The following is a 6,000-nucleotide window of genomic DNA, read 5'->3' as shown; positions in this document are numbered from 1 at the left end:
AAAAGGGTGCTCTTGAACGAGAGTATGCCGATGATGTAGCATCATTAAAGAATGATCTTGAAGAAGAACAAGAGACCGTAGCCTCTCTTGAGGAGCAACTTCAAACCCTTGAGGTGTCTCAAAATGAAATATTTGCTAAACTCACTAAAGAAAGAGACCATGCTAAAGCTAAATTAAAATTGCTTAAAAATGAAAAGTTCAAAGTTGGTGTTGGCCATGATAAACTTGTTAAGGATCTAGATGATCTAGACAAGGCCCACAAGGCCTTGGAGAGCGAACACTCTATCCTCACCAAGTCATATGAGCAACTTCAAGCTTCCTATTTAAAAGAGCATACTATGTTACCCTCTCTTCTTAATATGTCTTGTGATGATGCTTGTGCTACTAACTCTACTTCTTGTGAAGCATCTATCTTGAAGGAGAATGTTGAGCTAAGGGCTCAACTTGAGTTGCTAACTAGAAATTATGGGAAATTGGAAGAAAATCATGGAAAGTTTTCTAGCTCCCATGAGGATCTTCTAGCTTCTCATGATAGGCTAAAGTTATCTCATGAGGCTATCATATCAAAGGAAACACCTTGTGAGCCTCATGTGGATACTAGCACTACTACCCAAAATGCTATATTGCCATGTGCTAGTCCTAGTAATTCATCCACTCATAGTATTGCTAAATCCTGTGATGAATTATCTTCCTTGCCTTGTTGCTCTAACAATGAAGGTTCTACTTCCTCTAGTACTTGTGTTGTTACTAACCATGTAGAGGAAATCAAAGAGCTCAAGGCCCAAGTCACTTCTTTGAAGACCGACTTGGTAAAGAGTCATGAAGGGAAATGCAAACTTGACACGATGTTAAGTGTGCAACAATCCCCCAATGACAAGAGTGGACTTGGATTCAAATCCAACAACAAGAACAAGTCCAAGAACAACAACAACAACAACAAGGGCCAAGTACAAGTCAAAGACCCGGCCAAGATTGTTTGCTTCAAGTGCAAAATTAAAGGGCACCATGTTAGATCTTGCCCTTTGAAGAAGAAGCAAAAATGGAAGCGGCCTCAAGCTCAAACTCATATTCAACCTCAAGTTGAAGAAATTCCACTTCCCAAGAAGAATCAAGCCAATGCTCCCATTGTGGAGAAATCTAGTGAGAAGAAGGAGAAGAAAAGAACTTGCTACATATGCCGTGAGAAGGGCCACATCTCCTCGTTTTGCACTATTGGTACCTCATCCAACTCTATCTCCATTGATGATGTTTATTCTCTTCGTAAGGATGAGGGTGGCAATGTGTTTGCCAAATATGTTGGTGCTCAAAGTGGTGTCAAGAAAAGAACCATTTGGGTTGCCAAGCCTATTGTGACTAACCTCTTAGGACCCAACTTAGTTGGGGACCAACAATCCAAAACTTGATCAATATGTGCTTGTTTGAGGGCATTGGAGACTTGGCTACATCATGAAGAATTAAGGGATCTTCATCATTTATATTATATCAAGCCAAGTCTTTTGATTATCTTGCTACTATCATATATCCAATATTCCTCCTTGCGGTAACATGTTCTCAACTCATTTATATTGAAAGTTACTCGCCCCTTTGCATGTGTTAGTTTTGTTCCTAACATGTGTTTGCATATGTTGTGCTTCCTAATAGTTTTGCTTGAGAAATCAAGTATATGCATGTTGGGTTGCACACCATGTATTTGTGTTTGTGTTAGAGCCTCTTTGCATCTTGTTGTATCTTATATGGCTCTTATGAGCGATTAATGGACAATCCCATTTTGGGGGAGTGATATTCCTTTGGGAATTTCATGATCCTAAACAATGTGTGTACATGAGGAATATCACTTAGAATTGATATTGCGAGATTATCTAGTCGCTATGTGGTATGTCATCTTCATGAGAAATTCAAATTCTAATGTCCATTAATATCTCTACTTGGATCTTATTTGCCTCTTGTGAAAATAAATTCCTTATCACATTATGGGGGAGTAATAAGCTTTGTGCATATTACAAGCCTAGAAAATGTGAACATTTGAGGTTGTGTCACATAGAATTGATACCGTAAATTATCTCTCTCCTATGTGGCATGTTTGCTCAAACAAGCTCCAATTTGCTTAAATGGCTTCATTGCTAATATCTTTGTGGATCTTATTTGTGAAAGTTTTTCATGGCATGGTTTTTCACAACGTGTCCCTCAATACATTTTTGGAAAACCATGTGCTTCAAGTCATACTATTAATTGCTTTGCATGTTGGTATGAATACTATTAATTGCTTTGCATGTTGGTATGAATACTATTAATTGCCTTGCATGTTGGTATGACTAAATGAAGCTATCAAGAAACTATATTTGCATGATGGTTAACTCTTATCTTTTACCATATGCTTTATTTGTTGTAAATATGATCTTTCGTATACTTACAAACTACCACCGGGAAATATTTCCTAATACCTCTTGTCCTAGGACAATTGGCAATCTATTATGAGGTAGATTTTTATTGATCATATTTACATTGGCTCTTGTCTTTAAATTTCCTTATTTATTGCCATGAATTTGTTGTGCTTTGACTCCCATGTGTCTTCCTTGCATCTTATGGATCTAAGTTGTCTATTCAAACTTTCTAGCATTTTTAGAAGATATAGGTAGCGTGATGATCCTAGTTTTGTGCATTTTGTATTCATATGAAAAATCCTAGATAATGCACCAATCTTGGGGGAGCTCTTCTATATTTATTAGAATGCTTAACATCTCTTGATCATTATCAAAAATTTGGTTTTGGGAGACATAAAATTTTCTTTTTGGTACTTTGTGCCATCATAAAAAGTGTCGAGGGTTTGGTTTATTTGTTGGAACCTTGCTCTCTTGGGAGTTGGTTATCTCATTCCTTTGTGCTTAGGCTTAATTAGCTTCTTATAATGAGATAAGTCTTTGGAGTCAATCTTGTGTTGATTTGATTCTTTGATATAATTTGGGCAACCATTGTCTCTTGATTTATTTGGTGTTTTGTCCAAATTGTATCTTCCTTTGGTCCTTGAAAGTATTGTGCATGCATATTTAATATATGTATATCTTATTGACAAGGGATTAACTTGTCAATGCCTATGGATTGTAGGCTAGGGTTTAGTTAGAAGTAGAGGGTAAGTAGATCTCGAAGGTTTCAGCCGAAAAGTACTCGACGATTATGAAAACTAGGATTTGCAGACAATGATTCGATTGATTCTTCGTCCCTCGACTCCCCCTTATATATGAGGTGAAGCCGAGGGATTCGTGCTATACAAGTTTACAGAGTCCGAGACGGTTTCTAACTCATCCCGCCAGATTACAAGTAACACTTCCTATTACAACTCTATTTCTTCCTTAAACGCATCTTGGGCTCCCGAATCTTCTTATTCTTCGGGTAGTGGGCCTTCAATAAACCCCGGGTACTATATTCGGCAGGCCCATTTGGGATGCCTATGTCAGTAGCCCCCGAGATTTTGCTTGAATTGTAAAGTCAGGGAAAATCTCCACTGTTTATTTTTACCCGAAAGCCTTAACTTTCTATATTTCTTCTTATAAAATTCTATATTGTACAGGGATATTGGTAATTGGGGCTAGTTCATCTGACGGATCAGGTACTAGTTAACTGCTCTAGTGGCAATCCGCAAAAACCTACTTCAAAATCACGTCCCTGGACATGATCTCGGGATACTGGTGTAAACTTCGACAGGTGCCGCTTAAGGTCTTACCATTCTGTCGAGTCCCAGTCAAATTTATCGGGTACCTAACGCGTCCGTTAGGATTTTTCTTCGTATCTGTTGATACGGATAAAAGTAGCAGAGCGCAGTCTTTGGCGATGCCACGCCCAGCAGAATGGATTCTGGGGTCTTACCTTCGCAAATTTGCGGCATTCAGAAATTGATCGCAACTTTGGCGTTCTGAGAATATATTGTCGAGTGCTTTTCCGGCTGTTGGAATGGCACATTTTATCGAGTCATATATGACTTATATTGTTCTCCCGATGGGAGTATATGTAGAGTTAATTATAACTCGAAATATACTCTCTTGCTTTTCTATTTTTGTTAATTTCATCGGGCACGCGAACAGCGTTCCCGATGGGAGTAGCCCCCGAGGCTACAGCCAAGAACTTGTGCTTGGTTGTAGGCTCAACATTTTATTCCACCTTGTCGCTATTTTGTCATTATTTCGCAATATGAACTCTTTCCTCTTCTTCTTCTTCTCTCTCTTTATTTTTATATTTCTCGGGTGCGCGAACAGCGCTCCCGATGGGAGTAGCCCCCGAGGCTACAGCCAAGAACTTGTGCTTGGTTGTAGGCTCAACATTTTCTATATTGTCATACTCGAAATTTTACTTTTTGTCGGAGTAGCCCTCGAGCATTTGGGCAAAAACTTGTATTTGATCAAAGGCTCCCGAAGTATTGAATATTTCATCCTGTCGCCAATCTCTGAATACTTCCTTGTCGACATTCTTCACTTAATCAAATTTACTTCATCCTTGACAAGTAGTCGTGAATTTTCTGTCTGTGGGTACATTGCGTCCACCTCGTTGACACGTCGTGGAAGTGGGGGACACACGTCATCCGCTTTTTATGGCGCACGTACGGTAACGCCTATCTCAGTAAAAATACTTTTTTGCCCTTGTATCTAGAAGATCTATTCTCACCCCACGATTTTTTCATCCAACGGTGCACTGCTTCACCCGATTCTTATATAAACCCTTCTTCAACCTCCGTTTATCCCCTTGCTTGCGCCGCTCGTTTGTTCCTCTTCGCAAAACTTCTCCTGCACCCAAATCTCTCCGAGCTTCCGCATTCACGAACATTGCTTTGCCCATTGCCGTTGATGCCACCGCGCACGCGACTCACTCGCCACAGCACTCCCGAATCCAAGATGGCCACCGAAGATCTTGAGTGGGAGAGATCCAAAATCTCCAACCAGGACATCAACACGCTGAAAAGGCTTGGCCTCATGAAGAAGGAGGACGCCATCCGCTTCCCCAGCGAAGAAAGCTACCCCAACCCTCCAATGGAGTATCGGGTTAGTTTTGTTGATCATCTCATCCGTGGCCTCTCTACCCCAATTCATGATTTTCTCCGCGGTCTTCTCTTTGTTTATGGGATTCAATGCACCAACTGACTCCCAATTCCATCCTCCACATTTCTATTTTTATCACCCTTTGCGAATGCTTCCTCGGAGTCCCTCCTAATTGGGCTCTGTGGAAGCGTATTTTCTGCCTCCGCCGCAATGGCTCTCACAACGTCACCTATAACATAGGTGGCGTTGTTATCTGTGTCCGAACTGATGTCGATTACTTCGACGTCAAGTTTCCTGACTCTGTCCAAGGATGGCGCAAGAGATGGCTCTACATTCACGAAGAAAGCGCCAATTCTGTGGAGCACAACATAATTCCTTTTGACGGAAGTGCCAGGATTCAGCGTCGCCGTTCCTGGGATGCCGAAGCTTCTGAAGAAGAGAAAAAGGCGACAGAGGCGCTCATGGCTCGTATCCATCATCTTCAAAACACTCGAGGCAAAGAGCTATCTGGTGTTCAAATTATCGCCTACTTCCTTAGGATTAGAGTGCAGCCTCTTCGGGCTCGCAAAAATCCCCTTTGGACGTATTCGGTGAAAATGACGCCAACAGTTTCCAGTGATCTTTACGTAAAGGACACGGAAAAATTGGTTCGAAGAATTTCTCGATTAGGCAAGAAGGATCCTATTCCCTCCTCTGTCGAGTGGAACCATACGGTGCTTCCAATCCTCTTCCCGAGGTATTTTGTCTTCTCGAATTTCTATCTTGTTCGAATCGTTCCTTGTATCTTATTGCGGTGGTATCTCACTTATTCTCTTTTGTCACTATTTCCTTGTAGAATCATCCTACTATGGCTTCCTTCCTCCTCTTCCCGAGGATGGAGAGGTCGAAGAAAGAGCCGTTGTCGATGATGACAACCAGGAGACCCCCTCTTTTGTTAATGAACCCGCATGATTCTCGAAAATCTGCGGGATCTACC

Source organism: Lolium perenne, chromosome 2 (genome assembly GCF_019359855.2).
Source record: "Lolium perenne isolate Kyuss_39 chromosome 2, Kyuss_2.0, whole genome shotgun sequence".
NCBI classification, from domain to species: Eukaryota; Viridiplantae; Streptophyta; class Magnoliopsida; order Poales; family Poaceae; genus Lolium; species Lolium perenne.
The sequence above is the reverse complement of the archived record's forward strand: the minus strand, read 5'-3'. Positions refer to the sequence as shown.